The following is a 19,180-nucleotide window of genomic DNA, read 5'->3' as shown; positions in this document are numbered from 1 at the left end:
CTTTAGGCTCTGTTTCTAACTTAGACCGAAATTGTAAAATGCTCTTTTGAAGTACGGGTTTCGTTCCAAGTCACATACCAAGTAATATTCGGCATGCTAATTACATTTTCGATTGCGAAATTGCTTTATCTCTTATAATTTCTGAGGTATGGGCTAACGAAATTTTACACATTAGTCTCTGTTTTTAATTTAGGCTCAAATTGTTGACTGGTTTTGTGAATTACGGATTTCGTCCCACGTCACATTCCAAGTAATATTCGGCATGCTATTTACGTTGTCGTTTGCTAAATTGCATTATCTTTTAAGGTGTCCGATATATGGTCAATCGAAATTTTACACTTTACTCTCTGTTTTAATCTTAGACCGAAATTGTAAAATGGACTTTTGAGTTAAAGATTTCGTTCCAAGTCACATTCCAAGTAATATTCTGCATGCTAATTACATTGTCGTTTTACGAAATTGCATTATCCCTTATAGTTTCCGAGCTATAGGCTATCGAAATTTTACACTTTCAGCTCTGGGTTTAACTTAGACCGAAATTTAAAATGGTTTTTTGAATTACGGATTTCGTTAAAAGTCACATTGCAAATAATATTCGGCACGCTAATTAAGTTGCCGTTTGCCAAATTGCAATACCTCTTATAGTTTTCCGAGTTATAGGCTGTCGAAATTTTACACTTTAGGCTCTGTTTTTAACTTAGACCGAAATTGTAAAATGCTCTTTTGAAGTACGGGTTTCGTTCCAAGTCACATACCAAGTAATATTCATCATGCTAATTATATTGTCGTGTGCGAAATTGCATTATCTCTTATAGTTTCCGATATTTGATCAATCGAAATTTTACACTTTAGGGTCTGTTTTCAACTTAGACCGACATTGTGAAATAGTCTTTTGAATTACGGATTTCGTTCCAAGTCACATACCAAGTAATATTCGGCATGCTAATTACATTTTCGTTTGCGAAATTGCTTTATCTCTTATAATTTATGAGGTATGGGCTAACGAAATTTTACACAATAGTCTCTGTTTTTATCTTAGACCGAAATTGTAAAATGGTCTTTTGAATTACGGAGTTCGTTTCAAGTCATATTCCAAGTAATATTTGGCATGCTATTTAAGTTGTCGTTTGCTAAATTGCATTATCTCTTATAGTCTCCGAGATATAGACTGTCGAAATTTTACACTTTAGGCTCTGGTATTAACTTAGACCGAAATTGAAAATGGTTTATTGAATTACGGATTTCGTTAAATGTCACATTCCAAATAATATTCGGCATGCTAATTAAGTTGCCGTTTGCCAAATTGCAATACCTCTTATAGTTTCCGAGATATGGGATAACGAAATTTTACACACTAGTCTCTGTTTTTTTCTTAGACCGAAATTGTAAAATGGTCTTTTGAATTACGGAGTTCGTTTCAAGTCATATTCCAAGTAATATTTGGCATGCTATTTAAGTTGTCGTTTGCTAAATTGCATTATCTCTTAAAGTTTCTGATATATGGTCAATCGAAATTTTACACTTTAAGCTCTGTTTTTAACTTAGACCGAAATTGTAAAATTTTCTTTTGAATTACGGAATTCGTTTCAAGTCATATTCCAAGTAATATTTGGCATGCTATTTAAGTTGTCGTTTGCTAAATTACATTATCTCTTAAAGTTTCTGATATATGGTCAATCGAAATTTTATACTTTGAGCTCTGTTTTTAACTTAGACCGAAATTGTAAAATTTTCTTTTGAATTACGGATTTCGTTCCAAGTCACATTCCAAGTAATATTCGGCATGCTAATTTCGTTGCCGTTTGCCAAATTGTAATACCTCTTATAATTTCCGAGATATGGGCTAACGAAATTTTACACTCTAGTCTCTGTTCTTTTCTTAGACCGAAATTGTAAAATGGTCTTTTGAATTAAGGAATTCGTTTCAATTCATATTCCAAGTAATATTTGGCATGCTATTTAAGTTGTCGTTTGCTAAATTGCATTATCTCTTAAAGTTTCTGATATATGGTCAATCAAAATTTTACACTTTAAGCTCTGTTTTTAACTTAGACCGAAATTTTAAAATTTTCTTTTGAATTACGGATTTCGTTCCAAGTCACATTCCAAGTAATATTCGGTATGCTAATTTCGTTGCCGTTTGCCAAATTGCAATACCTCTTATAGTTTCCGAGATATGGGCTAACGAAATTTTACACTTTAGGCTCTGTTTTTATCTTAGACCGAAATTGTAAAACGGTCCTTTGAATTACGGATTTCGTCATAAGTCACATTCCAAGTAATACTCGGCAAGCTAATTACGTTGTCGTTTACTAAATTGCATTATCTCTTATAGTCTCCGAGATATAGACTGTCGAAATTTTACACTTTAGGCTCTGGTATTAACTTAGACCGAAATTGAAAATGGTTTATTGAATTACGGATTTCGTTAAATGTCACATTCCAAATAATATTCGGCATGCTAATTAAGTTGCCGTTTGCCAAATTGCAATACCTCTTATAGTTTCCGAGATATGGGATAACGAAATTTTACACACTAGTCTCTGTTTTTTTCTTAGACCGAAATTGTTAAATGGTCTTTTGAATTACGGAATTCGTTCCAAGTCATATTCCAAGTAATATTTGGCATGCTATTTAAGTTGTCGTTAACTAAACTGCATTATCTCTTATAGTTTTCCAGATATGGGATATCGAAATTTTTCACTTTAAGCTCTGTTTTTAACTTAGACCGAAAATATAAAATGGTCTTTTGAATTAGGGATTTCGTTCCAAGTCACATACCAAGTAATATTCGGCATGCTAATTACATTTTCGTTTGCTAAATTGCCTTATCTCTTATAGTTTCCGTGCTAAAGGCTATCGAAATTTTACACTTTAGGCTCTGGTATCAACTTAGACCGAAATTAAAAATGGTTTTTTGAATTACGGATTTCGTTAAACGTCACATTCCAAATAGTATTCGGCATGCCAATTAAGTTGCTGTTTGCCAAATTGCAATACCTCTTATAGTTTTCCGAGATATAGGCTGTCGAAATTTTACACTTTAGGTTCTGTTTTTAATTTAGGCTCATATTGTAGACTGGTCTTGCGGATTTCGTCCCTCGTCACATTCCAAGTAATCTTCGGCATGCTATTTACGTTGTCGTTTGCTAAATTGCATTATCTGTTAAAGTTTCCGATATATGGTCAATTGAAATTTTACACTTTAAGCTCTGTTTTTAACTTAGACCGAAATTGTAAAATGGTCTTTAGAATTGCGGATTCCGTTCCACGTAACATTCCAAGTAATATTCGGCATGCTATTTACGTTGTCGTTTGCTAAATTGCATTATCTGTTAAAGTTTCCGATATATGGTCAATTGAAATTTTACACTTTAAGCTCTGTTTTTAACTTAGGCTGAAATTGTAAAATGGTTTTATGAATTACGGATTTCGTTCCAAGTCACATTCCAAGTAATATTCGTCTTGCTAATTACGTTGCCGTTTGCCAAATGGCAAAACCTCTTATAGTTTCCGAGATATGGGCTAACGAAATTTTACACTCTAGGCTCTGTTTTTATCTTAGACCGAAATTGTAAAATGGTCTTTTGAATTACGGAATTCGTTTCAAGTCATATTCCAAGTAATATTCGGCATGCTATTTACACCGATATATGGTCAATCGAAATTTTACACTTTACTCTCTGTTTTAATCTTAGACCGAAATTGTAAAATGGTCTTTTGAGTTAATGATTTCGTTCCAAGTCACATTCCAAGTAATATTCGGCATGCTAATTTCGTTGCCGTTTGCCAAATTGCAATACCTCTTATCCGAATACCTCAATAGTATCCGAGATATGGGCTAACCAAATTTTACACTCTAGTCTCTGTTCTTTTCTTAGAACGAAATTGTAAAATGGTCTTTTGAGTTAATGATTTCGTTCCAAGTCATATTCCAAGTAATATTCGGCATGCTATTTACGCTGTCGTTTGCTAAATTGCATTATCTCTTAAAGTTTCTAATATATGGTCAATCGAAATTTTACACTTTAAGCTCTGTTTTTAACTTAGACCGAAATTGTAAAATTTTCTCTTTAATTACGGATTTCGTCCCAAGTCACATTCCAAATAATATTCGGCATGCTAATTAAGTTGCCATTTGCCAAATTGCAATACCTCTTATAGTTTTTCGAGATATAGGCTGTCAAAATTTTACACTTTAGGCTCTCGTTTTAACTTAGACCGAAATTTAAAATGGTTTTTTGAATTACGAATTTCGTTAAAGGTCACACTCCAAGTAATATTCGGCATGCTAATTACGTTGTCGTTTACTAAATTGCATTATCTCTTATAGTCTCCGAGATATAGACTGTCGAAATTTTACACTTTAGGCTCTGGTATTAACTTAGACCGAAATTGAAAATGGTTTATTGAATTACGGATTTCGTTAAATGTCACATTCCAAATAATATTCGGCATGCTAATTAAGTTGCCGTTTGCCAAATTGCAATACCTCTTATAGTTTCCGAGATATGGGATAACGAAATTTTACACACTAGTCTCTGTTTTTTTCTTAGACCGAAATTGTAAAATGGTCTTTTGAATTACGGAATTCGTTCCAAGTCATATTCCAAGTAATATTTGGCATGCTATTTAAGTTGTCGTTAACTAAACTGCATTATCTCTTATAGTTTTCCAGATATGAGATATCGAAATTTTTCACTTTAAGCTCTGTTTTTAACTTAGACCGAAAATATAAAATGGTCTTTTGAATTAGGGATTTCGTTCCAAGTCACATACCAAGTAATATTCGGCATGCTAATTACATTTTCGTTTGCTAAATTGCCTTATCTCTTATAGTTTCCGTGCTAAAGGCTATCGAAATTTTACACTTTAGGCTCTGGTATCAACTTAGACCGAAATTAAAAATGGTTTTTTGAATTACGGATTTCGTTAAACGTCACATTCCAAATAGTATTCGGCATGCCAATTAAGTTGCTGTTTGCCAAATTGCAATACCTCTTATAGTTTTCCGAGATATAGGCTGTCGAAATTTTACACTTTAGGTTCTGTTTTTAATTTAGGCTCATATTGTAGACTGGTCTTGCGTATTTCGTCCCTCGTCACATTCCAAGTAATCTTCGGCATGCTATTTACGTTGTCGTTTGCTAAATTGCATTATCTGTTAAAGTTTCCGATATATGGTCAATTGAAATTTTACACTTTAAGCTCTGTTTTTAACTTAGACCGAAATTGTAAAATGGTCTTTAGAATTGCGGATTCCGTTCCACGTAACATTCCAAGTAATATTCGGCATGCTATTTAGGTTGTCGTTTGCTAAATTGCATTATCTGTTAAAGTTTCCGATATATGGTCAATTGAAATTTTACACTTTAAGCTCTGTTTTTAACTTAGGCTGAAATTGTAAAATGGTTTTATGAATTACGGATTTCGTTCCAAGTCACATTCCAAGTAATATTCGTCTTGCTAATTACGTTGCCGTTTGCCAAATGGCAAAACCTCTTATAGTTTCCGAGATATGGGCTAACGAAATTTTACACTCTAGGCTCTGTTTTTATCTTAGACCGAAATTGTAAAATGGTCTTTTGAATTACGGAATTCGTTTCAAGTCATATTCCAAGTAATATTCGGCATGCTATTTACACCGATATATGGTCAATCGAAATTTTACACTTTACTCTCTGTTTTAATCTTAGACCGAAATTGTAAAATGGTGTTTTGAGTTAATGATTTCGTTCCAAGTCACATTCCAAGTAATATTCGGCATGCTAATTTCGTTGCCGTTTGCCAAATTGCAATACCTCTTATCCGAATACCTCAATAGTATCCGAGATATGGGCTAACCAAATTTTACACTCTAGTCTCTGTTCTTTTCTTAGAACGAAATTGTAAAATGGTCTTTTGAGTTAATGATTTCGTTCCAAGTCATATTCCAAGTAATATTCGGCATGCTATTTACGCTGTCGTTTGCTAAATTGCATTATCTCTTAAAGTTTCTAATATATGGTCAATCGAAATTTTACACTTTAAGCTCTGTTTTTAACTTAGACCGAAATTGTAAAATTTTCTCTTTAATTACGGATTTCGTCCCAAGTCACATTCCAAATAATATTCGGCATGCTAATTAAGTTGCCATTTGCCAAATTGCAATACCTCTTATAGTTTTTCGAGATATAGGCTGTCAAAATTTTACACTTTAGGCTCTCGTTTTAATTTAGACCGAAATTTAAAATGGTTTTTTGAATTACGAATTTCGTTAAAAGTCACACTCCAAGTAATATTCGGCATGCTAATTACGTTGTCGTTTACTAAATTGCATTATCTCTTATAGTCTCCGAGATATAAGCTGTCGAAATTTTACATTCTAGGCTCAGTTTTTAACTTAGACCGAAATTGTAAAACTGTCTAGTGAATTACTGATATCGTTTCAAATCACATTCCAAGTTATATTCGGCATGCTAATTACGTTGCCGCTTGCCAAATTGCAATACCTCTTATAGATTCCGAGATATAGGCTGTCGAAATTTTACACTTTAAGCTCTGGTATCAACTTAGACCGAAATTAAAAATGGTTTTTTGAATTACGGATTTCGTTAAATGTCACATTCCAAATAATATTCGGCATGCCAATTAAGTTGCCGTTTGCCAAATTGCAATACCTCTTATAGTTTTCCGAGATATAGGCTGTCGAAATTTTACATTTTAAGTTCTGTTTTTAATTTAGGCTCAAATTGTAGACTGGTCTTGCGGATTTCGTCCCACGTCACATTCCAAGTAATATTCGGCATGCTATTTACGTTGTCGTTTGCTAAATTTCATTATCTGTTAAAGTTTCCGATATATGGTCAATCGAAATTTTACTCTTTAAGCTCTGTTTTTAACTTAAGCTGAAATTGTAAAATGGTTTTATGAATTACTCATTTCGTTCCAAGTCACATTCCAAGTAATATTCGTCTTGCTAATTACGTTGCCGTTTGCCAAATGGCAATACCTCTTATAGTTTCCGAGATATGGGCTAACGAAATTTTACACTCTAGGCTCTGTTTTTATCTTAGACCGAAATTGTAAAATGGTCTTTTGAATTACGGAATTCGTTTGAAGTCATATTCCAAGTAATATTCGGCATGCTATTTACGTTGTCGTTTGCTAAATTGCATTATCTCTTAAAGTTTCTGATATATGGTCAATCGAAATTTTACACTTTAAGCTCTGTTTTTAACTTAAACCGAAATTGTAAAATGGTCTTTTGAATTACGGATTTCGTTCCAAACCACATTCCAAGTAATATTGGGCATGCTAATTTCGTTGCCGTTTGCCAAATTGCAATACCTCTTATAGTTTCCGAGATATGGGCTAACGAAATTTTACACTGTAGGCTCTGTTTTTAGCTTAGACCGAAATTGTAAAACGGTCTTTTGAATTACGGATTTCGTTATAAGTCACATTCCAAGTAATATTCGGCATGCTAATTACGTTGCCGCTTGCCAAATTGCATTACCTCTTATAGTTTCCGAGATATAGGCTGTCGATAATTTACACTTTAGGTTCTGGTTTTAACTTAGAGCGAAATTAAAAATGGTTTTTTTAATTACGGATTTCGTTAAAAGTCACATTCCAAATAATATTCGGCATGCTAATTAAGTTGCCGTTTGCCAAATTGCAATACCTCTTATAGTTTCCGAGATATGGGCTAACGAAATGCTCCACTCTAGGCTCTGTTTTTTTCTTAGACCGAAATTGTAGATTAGTCTTTTGAATTACGGAATTCGTTCCAAGTCACATTCCAAGTAATATTCGGCATGCTAATTACGTTGTCGTTTACTAAATTGCATTATCTCTTATAGTCTTTGAGATATAATCTGTTGAAATTTTACACTCTAGGCTCTGTTTTTAACTTATACCGAAATTGTAAAATGGTCTTTTGAATTACGGATTTCGTTCCCAGTCACATTCCAAGTAATATTCGGCATGTTAATTAAGTTGTCGTTAACTAAATTGCATTATCTCTTATAGTTTTCCAGATATGAGATATCGAAATTTTTCACTTTAAGCTCTGTTTTTAACTTAGACCGAAAATATAAAATGGTCTTTTGAATTAGGGATTTCGTTCCAAGTCACATACCAAGTAATATTCGGCATGCTAATTACATTTTCGTTTGCGAAATTGCTTTATCTCTTATAATTTCTGAGGTATGTGCTAACGAAATTTTACACATTAGTCTCTGCTTTTATCTTAGACCGAAATTGTAAAATGGTCTTTTGAATTACGGAATTCGTTTCAAGTCATATTCCAAGTAATATTTGGCATGCTATTTAAGTTGTCGTTTGCTAAATTGCATTATCTCTTAAATTTTCTGATATATGGTCAATCGAAATTTTACACTTTAAGCTCTGTTTTTAACTTAGACCGAAATTGTAAAATTTTCTTTTGAATTACGGATTTCGTTCTAAGTCACATTCCAAGTAATATTCGGCATGCTAATTTCGTTGCCGTTTGCCAAATTGCAATACCTCTTATAGTATCCGAGATATGGGCTAACCAAATTTTACACTCTAGTCTCTGTTCTTTTCTTAGAACGAAATTGTAAAATGGTCTTTTGAGTTAATGATTTCGTTCCAAGTCATATTCCATGTAATATTCGGCATGCTATTTACGCTGTCGTTTGCTAAATTGCATTATCTCTTAAAGTTTCTAATATATGGTCAATCGAAATTTTACACTTTAAGCTCTGTTTTTAACTTAGACCGATATTGTAAAACTTTCTCTTTAATTACGTATTTCGTCCCAAGTCACATTCCAAATAATATTCGGCATGCTAATTAAGTTGCCATTTGCCAAATTGCAATACCTTTTATAGTTTTTCGAGATATAGGCTGTCAAAATTTTACACTTTAGGCTCTCGTTTTAACTTAGACCGAAATTTAAAATGGTTTTTTGAATTACGAATTTCGTTAAAAGTCACACTCCAAGTAATATTCGGCATGCTAATTACGTTGTCGTTTGCCAAATTGCAATACATCTTATAGTTTTTCGAGATATAGGTTGTCAAAATTTTACACTTTAGGCTCTGGTTTTAACTTAGAGCGAAATTAAAAATTGTTTTTTGAATTACGGATTTCGTTAAAAGTCACATTCCAAATAATATTCGGCATGCTAATTAAGTTGCCGTTTGCCAAATTGCAATACCTCTTATAGTTTCCGAGATATGGGCTAACGAAATGCTCCACTCTAGGCTCTGTTTTTTTCTTAGACCGAAATTGTAAATTAGTCTTTTGAATAACGGAATTCGTTCCAAGTCACATTCCAAGTAATATTCGGCATGCTAATTACGTTGTCGTTTACTAAATTGCATTATCTCTTATAGTCTTTGAGATATAAGCTGTCGAAATTTTACACTCTAGGCTCTGTTTTTAACTTAGGCCAAAATTGTAGACTGGTCTTGTGAATTACGGATTTTGTTTCATTTCACATTCCAAGTAATATTCGACATGCTAATTACGTTGCCGTTTGCTAAATTGCATTATCTCTGATAGTTTCCGAGATATGGACTATCGAAATTTTACACTTTAGTCTCTGATTTTAACTGATACCGAAATTGTAAAATGGTCTTTTGAATTACGGATTTCATTCCCAGTCACATTCCAAGTAATATTCGGCATGCTAATTAAGTTGTCGTTAACTAAATTACATTATCTCTTATAGTTTTCCAGATATGGGATATCGAAATTTTTCACTTTAAGCTCTGTTTTTAACTTAGACCGAAAATATAAAATGGTCTTTTGAATTAGGGATTTCGTTCCAAGTCACATACCAAGTAATATTCGGCATGCTAATTACATTTTCGTTTGCGAAATTGCTTTATCTCCTATAATTTCTGAGGTATGGGCTAACGAAATTTTACACTTTACTCTCTGTTTTTATCTTTGACCGAAATTGTAAAATGTTCTTTTGAGTTAATGATTTCGTTCCAAGTCACATTCCAAGTAATATTCGGCATGTTAATTTCGTTTTCGTTTGCTAAATTGCATTATCCCTTATAGTTTCCGAGCTATAGGCTATCGAAATTTTTCACTTTAAGCTCTGTTTTTAACTTAGACCGAAAATATAAAATGGTCTTTTGAATTAGGGATTTCGTTCCAAGTCACATACCAAGTAATATTCGGCATGCTAATTTCGTTTTCGTTTGCTAAATAGCATTATCCCTTATAGTTTCCGAGCTATAGGCTATCGAAATTTTACACTTTCAGCTCTGGGTTTAACTTAGACCGAAATTTAAAATGGTTTTTTGAATTACGGATTTTGTTAAAAGTCACATTGCAAATAATATTCGGCATGCTAATTAAGTTGCCGTTTGCCAAATTGCAATATCTCTTATAGTTTTCCGAATTATAGGCTGTCGAAATTTTACACTTTAGGCTCTGTTTTTAACTTAGACCGAAATTGTAAAATGCTCTTTTGAAGTACGGGTTTCATTCCAAGTCACATACCAAGTAATATTCGGCATGCTAATTACATTGTCGTGTGCGAAATTGCATTATCTCTTATAGTTTCCGATATTTGATCAATCGAAATTTTACACTTTAGGGTCTGTTTTTAACTTAGACCGACATTGTGAAATAGTCTTTTGAATTACGGATTTCGTTCCAAGTCACATACCAAGTAATATTCGGCATGCTAATTACATTTTCGTTTGCGAAATTGCTTTATCTCTTATAATTTCTGAGCTATGGGCTAACGAAATTTTACACATTAGTCTCTGTTTTATCTTAGACCGAAATTTAAAATGGTTTTTTGAATTACGAATTTCGTTAAAAGTCACACTCCAAGTAATATTCGGCATGCTAATTAGGTTGTCGTTTGCCAAATTGCAATACCTCTTATAGTTTTTCGAGATATAGGTTGTAAAAATTTTACACTTTAGGCTCTGGTTTTAACTTAGAGCGAAATTAAAAATTGTTTTTTGAATTACGGATTTCGTTAAAAGTCACATTCCAAATAATATTCGGCATATAATTAAGTTGCCGTTTGCCAAATTGCAATACCTCTTATAGTTTCCGAGATATGGGCTAACGAAATGCTCCACCCTAGGCTCTGTTTGTTTCTTAGACCGAAATTGTAAATTAGTCTTTTGAATAACGGAATTCGTTCCAAGTCACATTCCAAGTAATATTCGGCATGCTAATTACGTTGTCGTTTACTAAATTGCATTATCTCTTATAGTCTTTGAGATATAAGCTGTCGAAATTTTACACTCTAGGCTCTGTTTTTAACTTAGGCCAAAATTGTAGACTGGTCTTGTGAATTACGAATTTTGTTTCAATTCACATTCCAAGTAATATTCGGCATGCTAATTACGTTGCCGTTTGCTAAATTGCATTATCTCTGATAGTTTCCGAGATATGGACTATCGAAATTTTACACTTTAGTCTCTGATTTTAACTGATACCGAAATTGTAAAATGGTCTTTTGAATTACGGATTTCGTTCCCAGTCACATTCCAAGTAATATTCGGCATGCTAATTAAGTTGTCGTTAACTAAATTGCATTATCTCTTATAGTTTTCCAGATATGGGATATCGAAATTTTTCACTTTAAGTTCTGTTTTTAACTTAGACCGAAAATATAAAATGGTCTTTTGAATTAGGGATTTCGTTCCAAGTCACATACCAAGTAATATTCGGCATGCTAATTACATTTTCGTTTGCGAAATTGCTTTATCTCCTATAATTTCTGAGGTATGGGCTAACGAAATTTTACACTTTACTCTCTGTTTTTATCTTTGGCCGAAATTGTAAAATGTTCTTTTGAGTTAATGATTTCGTTCCAAGTCACATTCCAAGTAATATTCGGCATGCTAATTTCGTTTTCGTTTGCTAAATTGCATTATCCCTTATAGTTTCCGAGCTATAGGCTATCGAAATTTTTCACTTTAAGCTCTGTTTTTAACTTAGACCGAAAATATAAAATGGTCTTTTGAATTAGGGATTTCGTTTCAAGTCACATACCAAGTAATATTCGGCATGCTAATTTCGTTTTCGTTTGCTAAATAGCATTATCCCTTATAGTTTCCGAGCTATAGGCTATCGAAATTTTACACTTTCAGCTCTGGGTTTAACTTAGACCGAAATTTAAAATGGTTTTTTGAATTACGGATTTTGTTAAATGTCACATTGCAAATAATATTCGGCATGCTAATTAAGTTGCCGTTTGCCAAATTGCAATACCTCTTATAGTTTTCCGAGTTATAGGCTGTCGAAATTTTACACTTTAGGCTCTGTTTTTAACTTAGACCGAAATTGTAAAATGCTCTTTTGAAGTACGGGTTTCGTTCCAACTCACATACCAAGTAATATTCGGCATGCTAATTACATTGTCGTGTGCGAAATTGCATTATCTCTTATAGTTTCCGATATTTGATCAATCGAAATTTTACACTTTAGGGTCTGTTTTTAACTTAGACCGACATTGTGAAATAGTCTTTTGAATTACGGATTTCGTTCCAAGTCACATACCAAGTAATATTCTGCATGCTAATTACATTTTCGTTTGCGAAATTGCTTTATCTCTTATAATTTCTGAGATATGGGCTAACGAAATTTTACACATTAGTCTCTGTTTTATCTTAGACCGAAATTGTAAAATGGTCTTTTGAATTACGGAATTCGTTTCAAGTCATATTCCAAGTAATATTTGGCATGCTATTTAAGTTGTCGTTTGCTAAATTGCATTATCTCTTAAAGTTTCTGATGTATGGTCAATCGAAATTTTACACTTTAAGCTCTGTTTTTAACTTAGACCGAAATTGTAAAATTTTCTTTTGAATTACGGATTTCGTTCCAAGTCACATTCCAAGTAATATTCGGCATGCTAATTTCGTTGCCGTTTGCCAAATTGCAATACCTCTTATAGTTTTCCGAGATATAGGCTGTCGAAATTTTACACTTTAGGCTCTGTTTTTAATTTAGGCTCAAATTGTAGACTGGTCTTGTGGATTTCGTCCCACGTCACATTCCAAGTAATATTCGGCATGCTATTTACGTTGTCGTTTGCTAAATTGTATTATCTGTTAAAGTTTCCGATATATGGTCAATCGAAATTTTACACTTTAAGCTCTGTTTTTAACTTAGACCGAAATTGTAAAATGGTCTTTAGAATTGCGGATTTCGTTCCACGTAACATTCCAAGTAATATTTGGCATGCTATTTACGTTGTCGTTTGCTAAATTGCATTATCTGTTAAAGTTTCTGATATATGGTCAATCGAAATTTTACACTTTAAGCTCTGTTTTTAACTTAAACCAAAATTGTAAAATGGTCTTTTGAATTACGGATTTCGTTCCAAATCACATTCCTAGTAATATTGGGCATGCTAATTACGTTGCCGCTTGTCAAATTGCATTACCTCTTATAGTTTCCGAGATATAGGCTGTCGAAATTTTACACTTTAGGCTCTGGTTTTAACTTAGAGCGAAATTAAAAATGGTTTTTTGAATTACGGATTTCGTTAAAAGTCACATTCCAAATAATATTCGGCATGCTAATTAAGTTGCCGTTTGCCAAATTGCAATACCTCTTATAGTTTCCGAGATATGGGCTAACGAAATGTTCCACTCTAGGCTCTGTTTTTTTCTTAGACCGAAATTGTAAATTAGTCTTTTGAATTACGGAATTCGTTCCAAGTCACATTCCAAGTAATATTCGGCATGCTAATTACGTTGTCGTTTACTAAATTGCATTATCTCTTATAGTCTCCGAGATATAAGCTGTCGAAATTTTACACTCTAGGCTATGTTTTTAACTTAGGCCAAAATTGTAGACTGGTCTTGTGAATTACGGATTTTGTTTCAATTCACATTCCAAGTAATATTCGGCATGCTAATTACGTTACCGTTTGCTAAATTGCATTATCTCTGATAGTTTCCGAAATATGGACTATCGAAATTTTACACTTTAGTATCTGATTTGAACTTATACCGAAATTGTAAAATGGTCTTTTGAATTAGGGATTTCGTTCCAAGTCACATACCAAGTAATATTCGGCATGCTAATTTCGTTTTCGTTTGCTAAATAGCATTACCCCTTATAGTTTCCGAGCTATAGGCTATCGAAATTTTACACTTTCAGCTCTGGGTTTAACTTAGACCGAAATATAAAATGGTTTTTTGAATTACGGATTTTGTTAAAAGTCACATTGCAAATAATATTCGGCATGCTAATTAAGTTGCCGTTTGCCAAATTGCAATACCTCTTATAGTTTTCCGAGTTATAGGCTGTCGAAATTTTACACTTTAGGCTCTGTTTCTAACTTAGACCGAAATTGTAAAATGCTCTTTTGAAGTACGGGTTTCGTTCCAAGTCACATACCAAGTAATATTCGGCATGCTAATTACATTTTCGATTGCGAAATTGCTTTATCTCTTATAATTTCTGAGGTATGGGCTAACGAAATTTTACACATTAGTCTCTGTTTTTAATTTAGGCTCAAATTGTTGACTGGTTTTGTGAATTACGGATTTCGTCCCACGTCACATTCCAAGTAATATTCGGCATGCTATTTACGTTGTCGTTTGCTAAATTGCATTATCTTTTAAGGTGTCCGATATATGGTCAATCGAAATTTTACACTTTACTCTCTGTTTTAATCTTAGACCGAAATTGTAAAATGGACTTTTGAGTTAAAGATTTCGTTCCAAGTCACATTCCAAGTAATATTCTGCATGCTAATTACATTGTCGTTTTACGAAATTGCATTATCCCTTATAGTTTCCGAGCTATAGGCTATCGAAATTTTACACTTTCAGCTCTGGGTTTAACTTAGACCGAAATTTAAAATGGTTTTTTGAATTACGGATTTCGTTAAAAGTCACATTGCAAATAATATTCGGCACGCTAATTAAGTTGCCGTTTGCCAAATTGCAATACCTCTTATAGTTTTCCGAGTTATAGGCTGTCGAAATTTTACACTTTAGGCTCTGTTTTTAACTTAGACCGAAATTGTAAAATGCTCTTTTGAAGTACGGGTTTCGTTCCAAGTCACATACCAAGTAATATTCATCATGCTAATTATATTGTCGTGTGCGAAATTGCATTATCTCTTATAGTTTCCGATATTTGATCAATCGAAATTTTACACTTTAGGGTCTGTTTTCAACTTAGACCGACATTGTGAAATAGTCTTTTGAATTACGGATTTCGTTCCAAGTCACATACCAAGTAATATTCGGCATGCTAATTACATTTTCGTTTGCGAAATTGCTTTATCTCTTATAATTTATGAGGTATGGGCTAACGAAATTTTACACAATAGTCTCTGTTTTTATCTTAGACCGAAATTGTAAAATGGTCTTTTGAATTACGGAGTTCGTTTCAAGTCATATTCCAAGTAATATTTGGCATGCTATTTAAGTTGTCGTTTGCTAAATTGCATTATCTCTTATAGTCTCCGAGATATAGACTGTCGAAATTTTACACTTTAGGCTCTGGTATTAACTTAGACCGAAATTGAAAATGGTTTATTGAATTACGGATTTCGTTAAATGTCACATTCCAAATAATATTCGGCATGCTAATTAAGTTGCCGTTTGCCAAATTGCAATACCTCTTATAGTTTCCGAGATATGGGATAACGAAATTTTACACACTAGTCTCTGTTTTTCTCTTAGACCGAAATTGTAAAATGGTCTTTTGAATTACGGAGTTCGTTTCAAGTCATATTCCAAGTAATATTTGGCATGCTATTTAAGTTGTCGTTTGCTAAATTGCATTATCTCTTAAAGTTTCTGATATATGGTCAATCGAAATTTTACACTTTAAGCTCTGTTTTTAACTTAGACCGAAATTGTAAAATTTTCTTTTGAATTACGGAATTCGTTTCAAGTCATATTCCAAGTAATATTTGGCATGCTATTTAAGTTGTCGTTTGCTAAATTACATTATCTCTTAAAGTTTCTGATATATGGTCAATCGAAATTTTATACTTTGAGCTCTGTTTTTAACTTAGACCGAAATTGTAAAATTTTCTTTTGAATTACGGATTTCGTTCCAAGTCACATTCCAAGTAATATTCGGCATGCTAATTTCGTTGCCGTTTGCCAAATTGTAATACCTCTTATAATTTCCGAGATATGGGCTAACGAAATTTTACACTCTAGTCTCTGTTCTTTTCTTAGACCGAAATTGTAAAATGGTCTTTTGAATTAAGGAATTCGTTTCAATTCATATTCCAAGTAATATTTGGCATGCTATTTAAGTTGTCGTTTGCTAAATTGCATTATCTCTTAAAGTTTCTGATATATGGTCAATCAAAATTTTACACTTTAAGCTCTGTTTTTAACTTAGACCGAAATTTTAAAATTTTCTTTTGAATTACGGATTTCGTTCCAAGTCACATTCCAAGTAATATTCGGTATGCTAATTTCGTTGCCGTTTGCCAAATTGCAATACCTCTTATAGTTTCCGAGATATGGGCTAACGAAATTTTACACTCTAGGCTCTGTTTTTATCTTAGACCGAAATTGTAAAACGGTCCTTTGAATTACGGATTTCGTCATAAGTCACATTCCAAGTAATACTCGGCAAGCTAATTACGTTGTCGTTTACTAAATTGCAATATCTCTTATAGTCTCCGAGATATAGACTGTCGAAATTTTACACTTTAGGCTCTGGTATTAACTTAGACCGAAATTGAAAATGGTTTATTGAATTACGGATTTCGTTAAATGTCACATTCCAAATAATATTCGGCATGCTAATTAAGTTGCCGTTTGCCAAATTGCAATACCTCTTATAGTTTCCGAGATATGGGATAACGAAATTTTACACACTAGTCTCTGTTTTTTTCTTAGACCGAAATTGTTAAATGGTCTTTTGAATTACGGAATTCGTTCCAAGTCATATTCCAAGTAATATTTGGCATGCTATTTAAGTTGTCGTTAACTAAACTGCATTATCTCTTATAGTTTTCCAGATATGGGATATCGAAATTTTTCACTTTAAGCTCTGTTTTTAACTTAGACCGAAAATATAAAATGGTCTTTTGAATTAGGGATTTCGTTCCAAGTCACATACCAAGTAATATTCGGCATGCTAATTACATTTTCGTTTGCTAAATTGCCTTATCTCTTATAGTTTCCGTGCTAAAGGCTATCGAAATTTTACACTTTAGGCTCTGGTATCAACTTAGACCGAAATTAAAAATGGTTTTTTGAATTACGGATTTCGTTAAACGTCACATTCCAAATAGTATTCGGCATGCCAATTAAGTTGCTGTTTGCCAAATTGCAATACCTCTTATAGTTTTCCGAGATATAGGCTGTCGAAATTTTACACTTTAGGTTCTGTTTTTAATTTAGGCTCATATTGTAGACTGGTCTTGCGGATTTCGTCCCTCGTCACATTCCAAGTAATCTTCGGCATGCTATTTACGTTGTCGTTTGCTAAATTGCATTATCTGTTAAAGTTTCCGATATATGGTCAATTGAAATTTTACACTTTAAGCTCTGTTTTTAACTTAGACCGAAATTGTAAAATGGTCTTTAGAATTGCGGATTCCGTTCCACGTAACATTCCAAGTAATATTCGGCATGCTATTTACGTTGTCGTTTGCTAAATTGCATTATCTGTTAAAGTTTCCGATATATGGTCAATTGAAATTTTACACTTTAAGCTCTGTTTTTAACTTAGGCTGAAATTGTAAAATGGTTTTATGAATTACGGATTTCGTTCCAAGTCACATTCCAAGTAATATTCGTCTTGCTAATTACGTTGCCGTTTGCCAAATGGCAAAACCTCTTATAGTTTCCGAGATATGGGCTAACGAAATTTTACACTCTAGGCTCTGTTTTTATCTTAGACCGAAATTGTAAAATGGTCTTTTGAATTACGGAATTCGTTTCAAGTCATATTCCAAGTAATATTCGGCATGCTATTTACACCGATATATGGTCAATCGAAATTTTACACTTTACTCTCTGTTTTAATCTTAGACCGAAATTGTAAAATGGTCTTTTGAGTTAATGATTTCGTTCCAAGTCACATTCCAAGTAATATTCGGCATGCTAATTTCGTTGCCGTTTGCCAAATTGCAATACCTCTTATCCGAATACCTCAATAGTATCCGAGATATGGGCTAACCAAATTTTACACTCTAGTCTCTGTTCTTTTCTTAGAACGAAATTGTAAAATGGTCTTTTGAGTTAATGATTTCGTTCCAAGTCATATTCCAAGTAATATTCGGCATGCTATTTACGCTGTCGTTTGCTAAATTGCATTATCTCTTAAAGTTTCTAATATATGGTCAATCGAAATTTTACACTTTAAGCTCTGTTTTTAACTTAGACCGAAATTGTAAAATTTTCTCTTTAATTACGGATTTCGTCCCAAGTCACATTCCAAATAATATTCGGCATGCTAATTAAGTTGCCATTTGCCAAATTGCAATACCTCTTATAGTTTTTCGAGATATAGGCTGTCAAAATTTTACACTTTAGGCTCTCGTTTTAACTTAGACCGAAATTTAAAATGGTTTTTTGAATTACGAATTTCGTTAAAGGTCACACTCCAAGTAATATTCGGCATGCTAATTACGTTGTCGTTTACTAAATTGCATTATCTCTTATAGTCTCCGAGATATAGACTGTCGAAATTTTACACTTTAGGCTCTGGTATTAACTTAGACCGAAATTGAAAATGGTTTATTGAATTACGGATTTCGTTAAATGTCACATTCCAAATAATATTCGGCATGCTAATTAAGTTGCCGTTTGCCAAATTGCAATACCTCTTATAGTTTCCGAGATATGGGATAACGAAATTTTACACACTAGTCTCTGTTTTTTTCTTAGACCGAAATTGTAAAATGGTCTTTTGAATTACGGAATTCGTTCCAAGTCATATTCCAAGTAATATTTGGCATGCTATTTAAGTTGTCGTTAACTAAACTGCATTATCTCTTATAGTTTTCCAGATATGAGATATCGAAATTTTTCACTTTAAGCTCTGTTTTTAACTTAGACCGAAAATATAAAATGGTCTTTTGAATTAGGGATTTCGTTCCAAGTCACATACCAAGTAATATTCGGCATGCTAATTACATTTTCGTTTGCTAAATTGCCTTATCTCTTATAGTTTCCGTGCTAAAGGCTATCGAAATTTTACACTTTAGGCTCTGGTATCAACTTAG

The sequence above is a fragment of the Rhynchophorus ferrugineus genome, unplaced genomic scaffold, assembly GCF_030347505.1.
Source record: "Rhynchophorus ferrugineus isolate W39M unplaced genomic scaffold, kcgeb_rfMv2 rfM5, whole genome shotgun sequence".
In the NCBI taxonomy this organism is placed as follows: domain Eukaryota; kingdom Metazoa; phylum Arthropoda; class Insecta; order Coleoptera; family Curculionidae; genus Rhynchophorus; species Rhynchophorus ferrugineus.
The sequence above is the reverse complement of the archived record's forward strand: the minus strand, read 5'-3'. Positions refer to the sequence as shown.